The sequence below is a fragment of the Mustela nivalis genome, assembly GCF_964662115.1.
Source record: "Mustela nivalis genome assembly, contig: HAP1_SCAFFOLD_2388, whole genome shotgun sequence".
In the NCBI taxonomy this organism is placed as follows: Eukaryota; Metazoa; Chordata; class Mammalia; order Carnivora; family Mustelidae; genus Mustela; species Mustela nivalis.
The window spans coordinates 9021-26210 of record NW_028134277.1 but is presented as its reverse complement, the minus strand read 5'-3'; the positions used below and the strand labels follow the sequence as shown (position 1 = coordinate 26210).

At 44.5% G+C, this 17190-nt stretch overlaps 1 pseudogene across 1 annotated transcript in view; it reads left to right on the top strand.

Moving 5' to 3' along the window:
- The window catches only part of LOC309858424 (extracellular serine/threonine protein kinase FAM20C-like), a 36165-nt pseudogene extending 33886 nt beyond the window's left edge, over window positions 1-2279 (top strand). Inside the window, exons 9-10 of the transcript in view lie at window positions 1246-1305; window positions 1897-2279. The product of the transcript in view is annotated as an extracellular serine/threonine protein kinase FAM20C-like (transcript). The remainder of the gene's footprint in view (window positions 1-1245; window positions 1306-1896) is intronic.
- The last annotated feature ends 14911 nt before the right edge of the window (window positions 2280-17190 follow it).

The following is a 17190-nucleotide window of genomic DNA, read 5'->3' as shown; positions in this document are numbered from 1 at the left end:
GGGTGCTGGGGCCACTCAGCCCGGGGCACTGGGGACAGTCGGGCAGGGGCACTGAGGACACGTGCTGGGGTGATGCAGTCAGCTGTGGGTGAGGACACTCAGCTGTGGGTGCTGGGGTCATGGGCGGGGTGGTAGAGACAGCTGGGGGTGCTGGGGATGCAGTGCTGGGATCCTGGGGACACTCAGCCAGGGTCACTGGGAAAAGTCAGCCAGGGAAGCTGGGGACACTCAGCCAGGGATAGTAGGGACAGTCAGCCAGGGGTGCGGGACACAGTGCCGGAGTGGTGGAGACAGTCAGGGGCACTGGGGAGAGTCAGCCAGAGGTGCTGGGGTCGGCCAGCTGGGGGCGCTGGGGACACAGTGCTGGGATGTTGGGGGCACTAGGCCGGGGGTGCTGGGGACACTCAGCCGGGGGTGCTAGGGACACAGTGCTGGGGATACTCCGCCGGATGGTGATGGGGGCACTCAGCCAGGAGTGCTGGGGCACAGTGTTGGGAGTGCTGGGGCACAGTGTCGGGGGTGCTGGGGCACAGTGCCAGGGGTACTGGGACACTAAGTCGGGGTGCTGGGGTATACAGTGCAGGGGGTGTTTGAGACAGCTGTGGGAGCTGGGAACACAGTGCTGGTGACAGCCAACGGGTGCTGGGGACACTCAGCCAGGGGTGCTAGTTACAGTGCCGGGGTGGGGGACAGGCAACCGAGGGTGCTGGGACACTCAGCCAGGGTGATGGGGAAAGTCAGCTGGGGGTGCTAGGGACACAGTGCTGGGGTGCTGGTGATAGGCAACGGTGTTGGGGACACTCAGCAGGGATGCTAGAGATAGTCAGCAGGGGGTGCTGTTGATAGGCAACTGTGATGGGGACACTCAGCCGATGTTGCTGGGGACACAGTGCTGGGGTGGTGGAGACAGCCAGAGGCGCTGGGGACACAGTGCTGGGGACACTCACCTGGGGGTGCTAGGGACAGTCCACTGGGGGTGCTGGGGACACTCAGCCAGGGGGCTGGGGAACAGTCCTGGGTAATGGGGACAGTTAGCTGGGGCGTTGTGGACACAAAGCCGGGACTTGGGGGACAGCAGTGTCTTGGGGACACACTGCCCCATCTCCATGGCTGTGGCTCTCCAGTAGGGCACACAGGGCGCTGCCCACTGCAGGGCTGGGGTCCCCCATGGAGTGACCTGTTGCAGGCTCTGCACACAGGTGTCCTGTGTGTCGTGTCCCCAACAATTCTGTGCTTCCTCGGCAGGTTTGGGAAGTATTCCCATGATGAGCTGTCCATTCTGGTGCCTTTACAGCAGTGCTGCAGGTATGGCGCCCCACTCTGCGTCCCCCCACCCCCCGGGGAGCCCTCAGTCCAGCCACAGATTGGGCAGAGGCCCCCAGCCTCACTCCCACAGCCTGGCAGCATGCAGCCCAGCACCCGGAGCCCGAGTTGTGGCATCCCCAGCCCCTCCCGGCGCATGTCTCAGGCCAGCCGTGATGGCCCCCATCACAGATGAAGACACTAGGGCTCAGACTGGCGTCCCGCCCCCCCAGCACTCTGTGCCCCTCGCTGCCACCCTCTTTGGGGCTCCCCCCCATACCTCTTCCCTTTACAGGTGGGGAACCAAGCCATGGGGCAGAACCAGGAGCTCCCTGCCCGGGGAAGGTGTGTGGGGCTGAGCTGGGCTCAGTCTCCCGGATGCATGGGCCATCCTCCCCACCCTGCGTCTGCCTGGAGTGTCGGGTCCCTGCGGGCACTGCCAGGCCTCCCGTGGCCACCTGCTCTGCCAGGCAGGACCCTTACTGCAGCGCCTCCGGGAGGCAGGGGCCCGCCTGGGACTGCCCCTGGCTTGGTGCCGGTGTCCCCTGTGCCCAGGCCGCAGAGGCTGGGGCCTGACCTGTCTCTCCCTGGCAGGGTCCGGAAGTCCACCTACCTTCGGCTGCAGCTCCTGGCCAAGGAGGAGTACCGGCTGAGCCTGCTGATGGCAGAGTCCCTGCGCAAGGACCGCGTGGCCCCCGTCCTGTACCGGCCGCACCTGGAGGCGCTGGACCGGCGGCTGCGCATCGTGCTGCGGGCCATTGGGGACTGCGTGGAGAAGGACGGGCCGCACAGCGTGCTGGAAGACGACCTGGATGCCGAGCACAGAGTGCCCCCCGGCAGGTAGTGACCGAGAGCCGCCGGCCTGCCGTGGAGGAGGGACACGTGTGTCCACGCTGTGATTCGGAGACTGCGGGAACAGATGGACCGCTCCGTGGGTCAGGCACCGCAGGCCCAACAGGACTCACGGTGTCCGCTTTGAGACCAGAGAAGGCTGGGGAGGGGGCGCTCTGTGCTCATGGACAAGGCGGCCTGGCGGCGGGGGCCACCCACCCTTCTATATGGGAAGGAAGCCTTTACTGACTATTTTGTATTTATACTTGGTGTCTATGTATATAAATAGAGCGACACCTTGCAGACCCCAGACCACCCACCAAATGCACACGTGGGGGCCGCGCCCCCTGGGGCCGGCCTCTCCTGCCAGGTGTGCTCCCACTCTGGACCTAACTTGAAACAGACTCCCACCTGTCCTCCCTCCTGGGAGGCCCGCGGCCAGACGGCTCACGGTCTCGGCCCGGTGCACGGCGGGGCTCCCGACGGCGCCATAGGCTGGTCGGCGGGCAGACTCCCAGTTTCAGAGTGACGTCAGTGACCACGTCTTCCGTTTCTCAGAGCCACCCGGCAGTGCCTGGGACCTCCCTTGGCGGCCCAGGGTGCTGCTCGTCTCCTGACTTCGCTTTGATCATTGGTGCAAAGACATCACACGGGCTCCTTCAAGGGCCTCGGCAACAGGCTGAATTTTGCAACATATTTGTGGAATAGTTTGCAATGTGGTAAAAGTGCAACAAAAATAGAGCAAATGTATGCTGGGGTCTGGGCCCCTCACACCCTGAGCTCAGCAGCCACCCGGCCTCCCTCCACATAGGTCAGGCCTGGAAGAGGGCAGAGCCAGGCTCAGCTTCCAAGGTCCAAGGGGCTGTGGCTGGGAGGCAGGAGGTGGGGGAAGCCCCCTGTCCCACTCCTGGTGTGGCTGACCAAGCTGGGCAGGGGGTCCCTGAAGACATGGGCCAGTCCGAGAGGGCAGCATCACATCTACACAGCCCAGGTGTGCCCACTGGAGCCAGGAGAAGTCCGGCCCTGTAGGCTGCAGGGCCTGAATCTTGCTGGGAGGCCTGCCTGGGGGCTCCCCAAGATTGTTGCCTGCAGGGGCTCAGTGTGGGCATGGGGCACCGCGACAGGCCAGCCCCAGGGGTTCCAGGGGGAGGACACTGATGAGCACTGACATAAACCCCAGAGAGTCCCAGGGAGCAGAGAGTCCTGCGTATCAGAGCCCTGGCCACCTCCAGGGCTCCCAGCCCCTCTGGTGCCCCAGGACCACTGGTTTCTGTGCACCTGGCTCCACGCAAAGCTGCCACCACAAATTATTCCAGGTCTCTAAGGCAAAACAGCAAGGTTCATCTTGTTTTCCTCATTTCACAGGTGGGGACACGGAGGCTCAGGGAGGGGCTGACATACAGCACAAAAGTCAGTTTAGGTTTCCAGAATGGCCAAGCCGTTGCCTGCCAGGCGGAGGGGGTACGGCCCACAGCAGAACCACAAAGGGACCTCAGGCTACCAAGAAAGTAAATGGGGGGATGATAAAGTGAACCCCAAAGGCAGCCCCCATCAGTAACCCACCTGGCACTCACTTCCCACCCAGCACTCCTCTGGTAACACCACTGGCTCAGGCATCCCTGCCCTTTCCTGCCTGTGGCTGTACCTGCGTACCTATGGCCTCACCCCCCCCAGCCTCCTGCTGGGCCCCTGTCCCTGCTGCACGGGGAACAGGTAAATACCTGGAGGAGGACCTGACGAGGTCCCACGATCAGAAGCAGCCAGTTCTGCTGCCGGGAGAGCGTACCCCCCAGCCTCCTCCCAGGCCGCCCCAAGAGAACAGAGGGACTCTGAAGCCAGGACTGCTGTCCTTACCCCCAGGTCCCCGGTCCATGTGCCACGGGTTTTTTAAAGTTAAAAAAATTTCAACATAGCATATTTGTACTGCTACCTCTACAGAATACCGGTAGCTCACATATTCTGAGGCTGCATCACGTCTGAAGTCTTGCAATATATAAATCTTTTTTATGAGGTATAAACCCTCCACACAGCAGTCCAAAGAAAAGTGATTTCAAACAACCATTAGCTACTGATTCTTAAACACCAGAGAACAAACACAGGAAAGAAATTCAGCACTGAAATCTTCTACATCAAGCTGCAAAAAACAACCTCTAGAGGTGGATTTAAATTTTTAACCAAAAACCCTGGAACAATCTCTTCAATCAGAAAGGTATGGCACAGATGCAGCCATGCCTTCGAGATTGTAGGACACACACAAAGGCATACACTTTATTATTAATTTCAAGTTTACCAAGTCAGTTCAAATCACCAACCTAGGTTCTTAGCACCTTGACACCTTCAACTCCCATCTGATAGGATATCTGGTTAGTGGAAATCTTTTGGGAGCCCGATTTGTCTCTTAACTCCACATAGAGCATGCAAAGCTATCCCCTTTCCACCTGGTGACCTACTGATGGCACCCAGCAAGACTTCACATGCAATGGATGCTGCCAGAAAAAGAAAGGCAGAGAGTAAAGGTGGAGAAGCTTTCCTTCCCATTTCAAAGTAACAAGCAACAGTAAAGGAGCCATGTGAAAACTGTAACATCCTTACATTACCTGAAACTTATAAAAGAAAGAAAATCTGCTCCTTTTGCACCCTGAAATTACAGGTAACAAGACAAAGGACAGAAAACATAAGAAAAGTGTATAAAGGCACTAAATGAAAGGAACACCAACGTTCAAATTATAACTCTGGAAACAATGTCCAGAAGATTATACTTTCTTAACATTCTAACACAGTTAACAAACAGAAGAATTTCAAACAGCTAACAAACATACGAAAAGAAGTTTATACTTCTGGATAAGGAAAATGTACAGTAAAAGATTCGAACACCATTTACGACCCTCCCATTTTCCACTCTCTTTTCTAGACCTGAAACCTGATAACCCCAAACTGTTGGTATCCTACAAGAAAATTGGAACTCTGTTTATGCATGCTAGATCCAGTATCAACATGGTTATATGTCACACAAAGCTAAGTCAAACAACAACAACAACAAAAACAAAAAACCCAAGGTGCAAAAAGATACGTAAAGTACACCATTTAGACAGATTTTCCAACTAGAAAAAAGGTTTATACAGATGATGAATTCATACAAATATGTACCAAAAAATACAGAAATATGCAAAAGAATGATATAGATCTCCTTCAGTAACGGTGGTTCGGAAAGGCACTGAGGGAGAAAAAGAAGACATGCTCACTGTTTCAATTCCTGCAAATTGTTCAGTGTTTGAATATTTTAATCAAAACTATCCAAATCAGGGACGCCTGGGTGGCTCAGTTGGTTAAGCAGCTGCCTTTGGCTCAGGTCATGATCCCAGTGTCCTGGGATCGAGTCCCACATCAGTCGCCTTGCTCGGTGGGGAGCGTGCTTCTCCCTCTGCCTCTGCTGCCACTCTGCCTGCCTGTGCTCGCTCTCTCTCTCTCTCTCTCTGGCAAATAAATAAATAAAATCTTAATTAAAAAAACTATCCAAATCAAATTCACAAAAAGAGTTAACATTTCTTAAATTTAGGGAATGAGTATTACTTCCGTCTTTTTCTATTAGTTTAAAAGATTGTCTTTCCAAAGGTTTCAAAAACGGAAAACTACATTAAGTCAAAGGAAAAAAGAAGATGCAAATTCTACCAAGAATCAAGAAAACGACATCATTACAAGTCTTATAGATATTAAAAGGACAATGGAAACTTACAATTTGTGTATGTGACAGCTTAGATGAGATGTCTCAAAGAATTTTTCCAATTATCAAAGGTTACATAAGAATAGGTGAAGTACAAGACCTATATATATTTAAAATAACTGATTTGTACTTAAATACTTCAACAACTAAAACAACAAAACCAAAAGAATACCCCCACCAAGACAACTTCATTGGTGAATTTCCACCAAAAATTTAAGAAAGAATTCTTCACCAATTCTTCCTTCCAAAAAGAACACCCTTTTCAACTCAGTGTTATGAAGTCAGCATTATCAGAACACCAAAAATAAAGACAACACAAGAGAAGGATCCAGCTCTCTCAAGAATATGGAACCAAAACTCCTTAAGAAATTATAAAATTGAATCCAGCAATACATAAAAAGGGTAAAACGTAATAAAGTATTGAGTTTATACCAGGAGTGCAAAGTTCTTTCATACCTGAAACATGAAAATACTAAAATAAATACAATATTATTGACATATTACAAACAACTGGAAATAAAACATAAAGTACAACTTAATAGCATAAAAACACATTAACTATTCAGGGATAAATGTAAAAAGATATGTAGGAGGTCTGTACGCTACAATATACGAAACACCGATGAGAGAAATCAGAGACTTAACTGAGTAAGAGCTATACTATGCTTGTAGGTGAGAAAACTTACTAATGTTAAAATCAATTTTCCTCAAAATGACCTGATTCACAACACAGCAGTCGCTAGTTACATGGCTATTTATATTTGCACTTAATTAAAATCACATAAAATTTAGAATTCGTTTCCTCAATTTCACTAATCACTTTTCAAGTGCTCAAGTCACATGTTGTCCATCACTGCCATACTGGACAGTGTAGATGGGAAACATCCCCCTCATTACAAGAAGTTCTTATTGCTACTGGACAGTGCTAGCTACAGAGTCAATGCAATCCAGTCACAATCTCACCAAATTTCACAGAAATGAGGATGAAAAAAGAGGACCTCATAGACTCTAAATGAGTAAGAAAGTAATTTTTTAAAATTCTGAAAAAGTAGTACCCAGCTGAGGGACTGATGTTACTGGATTTCATGATTTATGATGACTACTAATAGTAATTAAAGATGGTGTGGTATTGGCAAAAACACAAAGTTCAGATACATATACACGCATACATAGGATCATTTGATTTTGAACAAAGATACCAATTTAACTCATTAGAGAAAAGAGAGTCTTCAATAACTGGTACAGAAAAAGGTGGGATGTCCATACATAAAAATTAAGAACCTCAATCCATATTCTTATCCATATATAAGAATGGATTAAATACCTAATTGTAAAACTAAAGTTATTATAAAACTTCTGAGAAAAAATAAAGGAAAATCTTTAGGACCATGTCTATGCAAAGATTCCTTGGATAAAACGTAAAAAGCAGGGGCGCCTGGGTGGCTCAGTGGGCTAAAGCCTCTGCCCTCAGCTCAGGTTCTCATCCCAGGGTCCTGGGATGGAGCCCCACATTGGGCTCTCTGCTTAGCAGGGAGCCTGCTTCCCCACACCCCCCCTCTCTCTGCCTGCCTCCCAGCCTGCTTGTGATCCCTGTCAAATAAGCAAAATCTTCAAAAAAACAAAACATAAAAAGCATAACCTGCAAAAGAAAAAAATACATATATTGAGTTTCAAAAAATTAAAAATCTCCATTTTCTGAAAGAGGGCATTTCCCCAGGTTTGAGAAATAATTGACACATACCACTATAAAACTTTAAGGTGAACAGCATGAAGATTTGATTTACGTATGTCATAAAATGATTACCACAAGTTTGGAACAGCCATCATCTTCTCTAAATACAATAAAAAGGAAAAAAGTTCTCCTTGGGTAAGAACTCTCAGAATGTACTCCTTTAACAACTTTCCTATACATAATACAACAGACTCATGGTCATGATGCTGTACATTTCATCCTTAGTACTTATTTCTAACTTGGCATTTGTGCCTTTTGACCACCTTCCTCAAATTCCCTCTCCCACTGAAAGACACCACGAAGGAAATGAAAGCCAATGACTAGGAGAGAAAATATGCAAAATATGTATCTAATAAACTGTTATTTGGAATATATGAAAACCTGTATGAAAGCTGAGTAATAAATGCAATGGGCAAAAAAATATATCTGAAGGCATTTCCCCAGAGATAGATGGGTGACTAGCATAAAAACACATGAAAGGATGGGGTGCCTGGGTGGCTCAGTGCATTAAAGCCTCTGCCTTCGGCTCAGGTCATGATCCTAGGGTTCTGGGATTGAGCCCCACCTAGGGATCTCCAATCAGTGGGGAGACTGTTTCCCCCTCTCTGTCTCTGCCTGCATCTCTGGCTACTTGTGATCTCTGTTAAATAAATTAAATCTTAAAAAAAAACACGCATTAAAAGACACTTATCATTAGTCATTAAGGCAATGCAAATTAAGACTACAAAGATAGACCATTAAATCTATTATATTGGTATTACAAAAGGACAAAGAACCAGATATGTCAAATACTGAGGATGCACAAACAAATTCTACACTGTTGATGATGAAAAACAAAATGGTTCTCTTGGGGATGATGCAAATATTATTACTGCTTGTAATTACAGGGTTAATAAGTTCATAAACATTCACACACCTGTACACCAAGAAGGATTAGTCTGACTATTCTGTATATGTACATCTAACCTTTAAAAAAACATCCTTTTCTTAAGTATTTTCTTTAAAATATTTTAACATTTCAGTTTTCCAAACTCCATTCAAACTTCTCTAACACATACTCTCATCATGTACTTCTAAATGTAATTCTGAAAGCCTCATATAACCATACTGATCAAACTTCAACTCCAAGACAACCAGATGTTCCATATAACGAGACAATCCAGTATTTCTAATGCATGTTTTGTAGAGCTAATCTCATAAACTTCAAAAAGGATAAAAGCATGTAAAGCATTCTGCCTCTGCCAAAGTACTACAGGACCTCCACAATCATCTATGAAGAAAATCATCCAAGAAGAATCATCAAAGGAAAGGAGTCAAATCAAGAGAAAGCTAATTCACACCCTGAATCCCCTTGTATCAAATTTCCCAGTTGTGCAAACCAAATCACAGGGCTTCCTATGACAACACCCAAGTATAAGAAGACTAAGATAGTTCAGACTGTAACGGGGAGTATTTCACAGAAGTGCTTTCTACAGAAAAAATGAGAGCTGGAATTGAGAAGAAAGTTCTTATTTCATTATGAAATACACACGTGTCTACCACAGTTCTGAATCTTCAATGTAAAGAAACCGTAAAATCTAAGGCATAATAGCACTCATACTGCAGAGTACAGAGGAATGCCTCTTATCATCTTCCTAATGCTTGGTCTGTCAGAAAGGTGATACAACTTCGCAGAAGAGGACAAAACTAGTCGAGAAGCCTAGTCCAGGTTCTATTACTACTAACCTGTTTCATGACTTGGGGCCAGTCACTTAAGCTCACTGGATTCCTGGATGTAATGACTGGATAAAATGATCTCTAAGGTCCATTCTAAAGCAATTTTTCCATGGAGGAAAAACAGTACCCGGGGCAATTCAAAGAATTCTAGCTCTTCTGGGCCAGCTGCAACTATAGTCATTAGGAATGTAGATTGAACATTAGTTCATTTTATAAAAATGTTCCTTATTATTTCCCAACAGACTACAGGCTTTAAGTAGAAAGCACAGTGCTGCTCAACAAACCCTAAGCACAAGAAACATGTAGAAAACAACACCAAGGACCATCATAAACTGCTAAAAGCCAGGGATAAAGAGAAATCTTAGAAGCAACTAAGACACACCTTGTAGACAAGGAAAAAGGGGGGTGGGAGATCGCAGCAGATTACTCATCTGAAATAATGAAACCCAGAAAACAATGGAACACCACCTTTAAGGTACTGAAAGAAATAAACTGAACCCAGAATTCTATACCCACTGAAAACGTCTTTCAAAACAAGGACAGAAACTGGAAGCCTCATACACTGTTGGCAATATGAAATGGTGCAGCCACATTGGAAAAAAGCCTAGACTTCAAAAGGCTAAAGAGTTACCATTTGTCCCAGTGATTCCGAGTCTAAGCCTAAATTCCAGAGAAATTAAAACATGGATCCATACAAAAACGTGTACACTCACGTTCATGGCAGCATTATTCATTCATCCCAAAAGGTGGTTTACCTATACAACAGAATATCATCTGGCTATTAACAGGTGTAGGTACTGATACATGCTACAACATGTATGTTTCCAAGGTGAGCCTTAGAAACATGATGATAGTGAAAGGACCCAATCACAAGAGACCACATGTCATCTGATTCCATTTATACAGAATACCCAGAACCCTGAATCTTTAGAGAGAGGGTTTATCAGGGGTTCCCTAGCACTGGGGATGGCTGTGTGCACTGGGACTGGGGGCACCCTGAACAGTGACAAGGAAAAACCAGGGGATTCCTTTTGGGGGTGATGAAATGAGGCCACAGTTCATAATTCTGCCAATACACTCAACACCAATGAACCACACATTTTAACTAGATGAACCATACTATATATGTGTTATAGCTCAAAAAGCTGTTATCAGAAGAAAAGCAAAATAAAAACTGAGAAATAAACAGAAGAATGAATCACTGGCAGACGCAAACTATAAGAATGTTACAGGAAGGGGCACCTGGGTGGCTCAGAGTGTTAACCCCTGACTTCAGCTCAGGGCATGATCTCAGGGTCCTGGGATCGAGTCCTGCATCAGGCTCTCTGCTCAGAAGGGAGCCTGCCTCCCCCTCTCTCTCTGCCTGCCCCTCTGCCAACTTGTGATCTCTCTCTGTGTCAAGTAAATAAATAAAACTTAAAAAAAAAAAAAGAATGTTAGAGGAGGTCCTTCAGGCAGAATGAAAACATTCCCCATGGAAATCTGGCTCTACACAAAGGAATGGAGAGCACCAGAACTGGTATGTATGTGGGAAAATAGGAAAGATTTCTTCTTTTATATTTTGCAATCACTTTAAAAGATAATTGACTATATAAATTTTTTTTTTACGGAGGATTACAACAGCACTATCGCAGAAAGGCTAGTTACAGGAAAGTGGCCACATACCTGTACTCTTCAACTACAGATGAACCTTGCACAACATGGTTTGAACTACGTGGGTTCAATTACAAGTGGATTTATTTTCAAAAAATACATGGTATGAAAAATACTGTATTTTTCATACAGTATTTCTCTTCCTTATGATTTTCTTCGTATTTTCTTTTCTTTAACTGAATTCACCACATTATACACTGTAAAATATAGACAGCATACATAATACGTTAACTGGCTGCTTATGTTATTGGTAAGTGTTCCTGTAAACAGTAGGCTGGAAGTATGTAAGTTCTGGGGGACTCATAAGTTATATTGGGATTTCAACTCTATATGGGGCTGGCATCCCTAATCCCCAAGCTGGTCAGGAGTCACCTGGATAGGGAAAAAATCTGGAAGATAACCTTAGATACATGCTAAAGAGTTATACTAAATGAACAACTAAAACCAGAGAGTTATAGCTAAGAAGAAATGAGAAAAACTGGATTTAAAAACAAAAACAAAAACCAATTCAACTAAGCCAAAGACAGTAGAAGAAAAGGGGAAAGAGGATGGGTGGGAAAAACAGAGAACAAATACCAAGACAGGTTTAAAACAAATCTTATCAATAATCATAAAAACCCAAAATGGTCTCTTTATAAAGGCAAAGACTACAATATTTACAAAAAAGAAACACAATCATATCTGCATGTAAGAAATCCTTGTCAAATATCAAAAGCTTCTGCACAAGAAAGGAAACAGTCAACAAAACAAAGGCAACCCACGGAATGGGAGAAGATATTTGCAAATGACTATACAGACAAAAGACTGATATCCAGGATCTATAAAGAGCTTCTCAAACTCAATACACACAAGTAATCATGTCAAAAAAATGGGCAGAACACATGAAAAGACACTTCTCCAATGAAGACATACAAAGGGCTATCAGACACATGAAAAAATGTTCATCATCAGGAGATTCCAATTAAAACCACACTGAGATACTACCTTACACCAGTTACAACGGCCAAAATTAGCAAGTCAGGAAACAACATGAGTTGGAGAGGATGTGGAGAAAGGGGAACCCTCTTATACTGTTGGATGGAATGCAAGTTGGTGCAACCAATTTGGAGAACAGTGTGGAGATTCCTCAATAAATTAAAAATAGAGCTTCTCTGTGGCCCTGCAAATGCACTACTGGGTATTTACTTCAAAGACACAGATGTCGTGAAAAGAAGGGCCATCTCTACCCCAATGTTAATAGCAGCAATGGCCACGGTCGCCAAACTGTGGAAAGAACCAAGATGCCCTTCAACGGATGAATGGATAAGGAAGATGTGGTCCATACATACTACGGAGTATTATACCTCCATCAGAAAGGATGAATACCCAACTTTTGTATCAACATGAAAACGAAGAGATTATGCTGAGTGAAATAAGTCAAGCAGAGAGAGTCAATTATCATATGGATTCACTTATTTGTGGAGCATAACAAATAACATAGAGGACATGGGGAGATGGAGAGGAGAAGGGAGTTGAGGGAAATTGGAGGGGGAGATGAACAATGAGAGACTATGGACTCTGAAAAACAATCTGAAGGTTTTGAAGGGGTGGGTCGGTGGGAGGTTGGGGGAGGCTGGTGGTGGGTATTATGGAGGGCAGGTATTGCATGGAGCACTGGGGTGGGGTGGTGGCAGGTTGGGGAAGGCTGGTGGTGGGTATTATGGAGGGCAGGTATTGCATGGAGCACTGGGTGTGGTGCATAAACAATGAAATCTGTTACACTGAAAAGAAATTAAATAAAAACAAACAAAATTTTAAAGAGGGGCTATACAAAGAGTAAAATGAAAAACTAAAGAGAGGAAGTAAACGAATATTGGCAGTGTATCTAAGTCATTTGCCAAGTGCTTTTTTTAAAAAGATTTTATTTATTTATTTGATAGACAACAATCACAAGTAGGCAGAGAGGCAAAGAGAGAGGGCTGGGCATGGGGAAGCAGGCTCCCCGCAGAGCAGGGGCCTGCTGTGGGGACTCGATCCCAGGAGCCTGAGATCATGACTTGAGCTGAAGGCAGAGGCTGAACCCACTGAGCCACCCAGGTGCCCCACAAGTGCTTTTTTTTTAAGAATTTTTTTTTAAGATTTTATTCATTCATTTGACAGACAGAGTAGGCAGAGAGGCAGGCAGAGAGAGAGAGAGAAAGAGAGGGAAGCAGGCTTCCTGCTGAGCAGAGAGCCCGATGCAGAACTCGAGCCCAGGACCCGGAGATCATGACCTGAACTGAAGGCAGCGGTTCAACCCACTGAGCCAGCCAGGTGCCCCCCCCCTCCGTGCCTTTAAAAATTTTTAATAGACATGCCCTATTTGCAGAAAAAACTGACCAATATAGGACATTATTTTTAAAAGGAAACATTTTAAAACTAGAGATTGGGAGAATGGATTACACTTTAAAATTATACCTAAGAGCCAAAAGCTGTAGCACATTAGGACCTTGCCTCTGAAGATTTAACAGTTGTCAGAGGCACTATCCTTGGCCATGTGGGCTTCCAATTTAAATCTGGGGCAAAAATGTAAAAAGGAAATTCCACCATAAAATAAAATACACATACTTCTTCAATGCCCACAGAAAAAAAGGAATCAAGAGGTTTCCCAAAAGAGTTTACATGAGCTGGGTCTTACATCTAAAAGTGGCTTTTACCGGTAAAACTAAGAGGTGGAAAGTCTTCAGGAAACGCAGGGACATGAGAGAACATGCTGAGGAACACAAGTTTAACCCAAAGATGCATGGTAAGAAGTGGCAAAGATGAGCTGGTAGGTAGACAGAGCCAGACCGTGACCAGGGCTCCCAGGTTGTTCAAGGAAAAAAGGCAATACCTCCTCAGGCAATCAGGCAGCCATCAGGCAGCAACCAAGAATTCTAGGCAGACAAGCTACTTGAGCTCTATGTTTCCTAGAGAGATCACTGGACACATGGCTGAGCAAAGCTACTCCAAGAGTCCAGGTGTAGGTCTGTACTGTAGAGATTTGCAATTAATGAAGTTCACACTAAACTGAAAAATTAAAGAATGAGGACTTAAATTAAGGTGGTAGTGACCTTAGGAAGAATAAAACAACAGAATTTGGCATGTGACCGCTACAGTGGGTGTCTAATGATGCGTACAGACTGGTGGCTGTAGTGATGGCAATACCGTTTTCAGAAAAAAATTTATTAAAAACAATATGAACGTGAAGTAGCAAAAGATCTGAGTCAAGTGCAATAGTACAATATAAACCCAGCTGGAAATGTAAACTCTAAGGCTCATTTTGTTATCTGCAAAATGGAGCAAAGTATCATACCCTTAAAAGGATTAAATGAGACAATCCATGAAATAGGCTTAATATACTGCCCATTTATTAAATGCAGGTTAAGTGGTGGCCCTTATCAGCATTCATATTAGGGTGAGTGTACGTTACAGATGAAGACTTGATAAGGTGTCCCACTCTTCTTCCTGTTACCCAGTGAAGCTCCACCTCCGTCTGTTGTTCTGATTACTCCCTCAATAATGGCCATTCAAGGGGAGCCTGCGTGGCTCAGTGGGTTAAAGCCTCTGCCTTTGGCTCAGGTCGTGATCCCAGGGTCCTGGGATCGAGCCCCGCATGGAGCTCTCTGCTCTGCTGGGAGCCTGCTAACTCTTCTCTCTCTCTCTGCCTGCCTCTCTGCCTACTTGTAATCTCTGTCTGTCAAATAAATAAATAAAATAGTTTAAAAAAATAATGGCCATTCAATAAACACTAAGCATGAAAAAGTGCAAATGTTCACCTGTTTTAACAGAACCAAACGTTACCTTGGGGCATCACAAAGTATTAACTATTTCAGTAATACACTTTCCAAAAAAAAAATTAAAAAAAAAAAAAAGAACGAACCATAAAGAAAAAGCGAAGCCCTGAGTCTTTCTCTTAATTAAACAGCAAAGACTATGACGACCCCTCGGGCTGTAGTACAGGAAGTCTATAGGGAATACACCTTCCACACCAGGTGTTTTGACAGAAAACTCTTATCTTAAAGATCTGTAAATAGGAGGATTACTGCATCTAGTCATCTGGTCAGTCTGTGATGAGTTTAAGTTCTTAGACTGGGAAAGAGAAGGGCAAATATATTTAAGTCCATAAATGAAGGATTATTAGTGAAGGATTTCAAAATATAAAGCTTAATTATAACTCAAATAAGGAAATTTCCACTGTACATACTTTTTAAAAAAGATTTTATTTGAGGGAGAGAGCACAAGCAGGCAGGGTGGCAGGCAAAGGGAGAGAGAGAAGAAGGCTCCCCGCCTAAAACACTAAACAATGAAATCTGTTACACTGAAAAGAAATTAAATAAAAACAAACAAAATTTTAAAGAGGGGCTATACAAAGAGTAAAATGAAAAACTAAAGAGAGGAAGTAAACGAATATTGGCAGTGTATCTAAGTCATTTGCCAAGTGCTTTTTTTTTTAAGCACTTGGCTTATATCGCCTAAAAAGTAGCCCGATGAGGGAATTAATCCTAGCACCCTGGGATCATGACCTGAGCAAAAGGGATCCACTTAACCAACTGACCCACCCGGCATCTCCAACTACACATACTCTTGCCAACAAGTTTTAACAGAGAAAACCTTCCTATTCAGAGATTTGGAAATGTATAAATAGCTACTGACATATCCTGGGGGTGGAGGAGTGAGACATTACCAATAAATTATTTTCAATAAACTTTAGACAATTAATTTGGCATCAAGATATTTCATTATTGCTTTAGAAACTGCCAAAACTGACATAAATCACAGCATAACTGGCGGAACCAAGAAATCATCCAGTTCCATGAATTTCAGTGAACTTCAATTAACTGCAACCCAGCGTTTAAAATCCCAACCTGCATATGTCTACACATACATAATATCCTTCAATGTGATATTTTTTAAGCTTTTATCCACAAAGTAATGGCAATAAACAGAAACTGTATACTGAAACTTTTACGACACCCTAAAGTACTGAGAAAAAAAAAACCAAAAAATCTATGAAACATCATTATACCGAATTTCAATTAGTCTGGACAGCCACATTCCACAATCCTCACAAATGTTCCATAAAGAAAAAAAAAAAAACACTCTAATTGCAGAATTTCATGCTGCTAAGATTCACCAATATCAGAAATAAGTTCTTCATAAAGAATGCTGAGGCGTTCTTTGTACATTTACAGGCTTGGTAGACAAGAAGAGAGGCCCTGGGGTTATCAGGAGTGGTCTATTATGTACTTATAAGATGGGGAGGGAATAAGTTAGAGATGGTGTCAGTCTCTAAGGAATTATGGAAGCAAATTCCTAGGACCTCGAGGGGCTAGCTATTGTTTTGGGGAAAAGGTTATTCATTACCAGTAATTAAACCTTTATGTGAGACCCTTTCGATGTCTACCAGTGGGCCATATGCTTGGGAATGTTTGTCAACACTATCTTGGAGGTTTAGATATAAAGTTTCCAAAGGAATTGTTAAAGTAGATTTATAGGATCCTGGTTGGGGGTAGAGGTCAGGCAGGCTAGGATTGCCCTTTGCCCTTAGCAAAGCCTTAAGGTGGGGGTAGTTGAGTCCCTAGAGGAGGGTCACTCTGCCTGTTCTAAGGGCTTGTCAGTAGGTAAGAAAATTTAATAATTTTTCTTCTGCCTCTGTTTCCCACATCATTCCCCCCTGAACTATGTTGACCCTTAAATCTTTACGGTAGTTGAAGATGGAAGGTCTCATCTTCTGTAACTTCTTCCTGCTGAATAGGGGTGTAGAGTTGTCCCTACCTACTCGGGTCAACATTGATCAGTTGAGGAATGTGTAAGGAAGTTACAAAAGAGGGAGGCAGCTGAATCCAGCGCTGACAGTGAGGAAGTGTCTCTGTGTGTGGTAAGTATCATCTGTCGTCATGAAGTCATTGCAGCAATGGAGCTCGGCACCAAGCAGAGAAACACTGAACAAGGCAACACATTAAGATTATCAAGGCCATAAGGATGAGAACGCCAAAAAGGAGATATTTAATTGTTGCCCACAGTCCTCCTTTAAACCAGGAATTTAACCAATCACTGACAGAGAGAGAGAGAGAAAGAGAGAGAGAGAGAGAGAAGGATACTGAAGAATCTCAATCTGGGTAATATTATCTTTTACTAGTCCTGTGAAATTTCTGATATTCTGGGATGTACACAAAACATTCTGCTTTGATAATTGCACATGTGTCACCCTATGCTGCTGTCAGGACATCTAAGG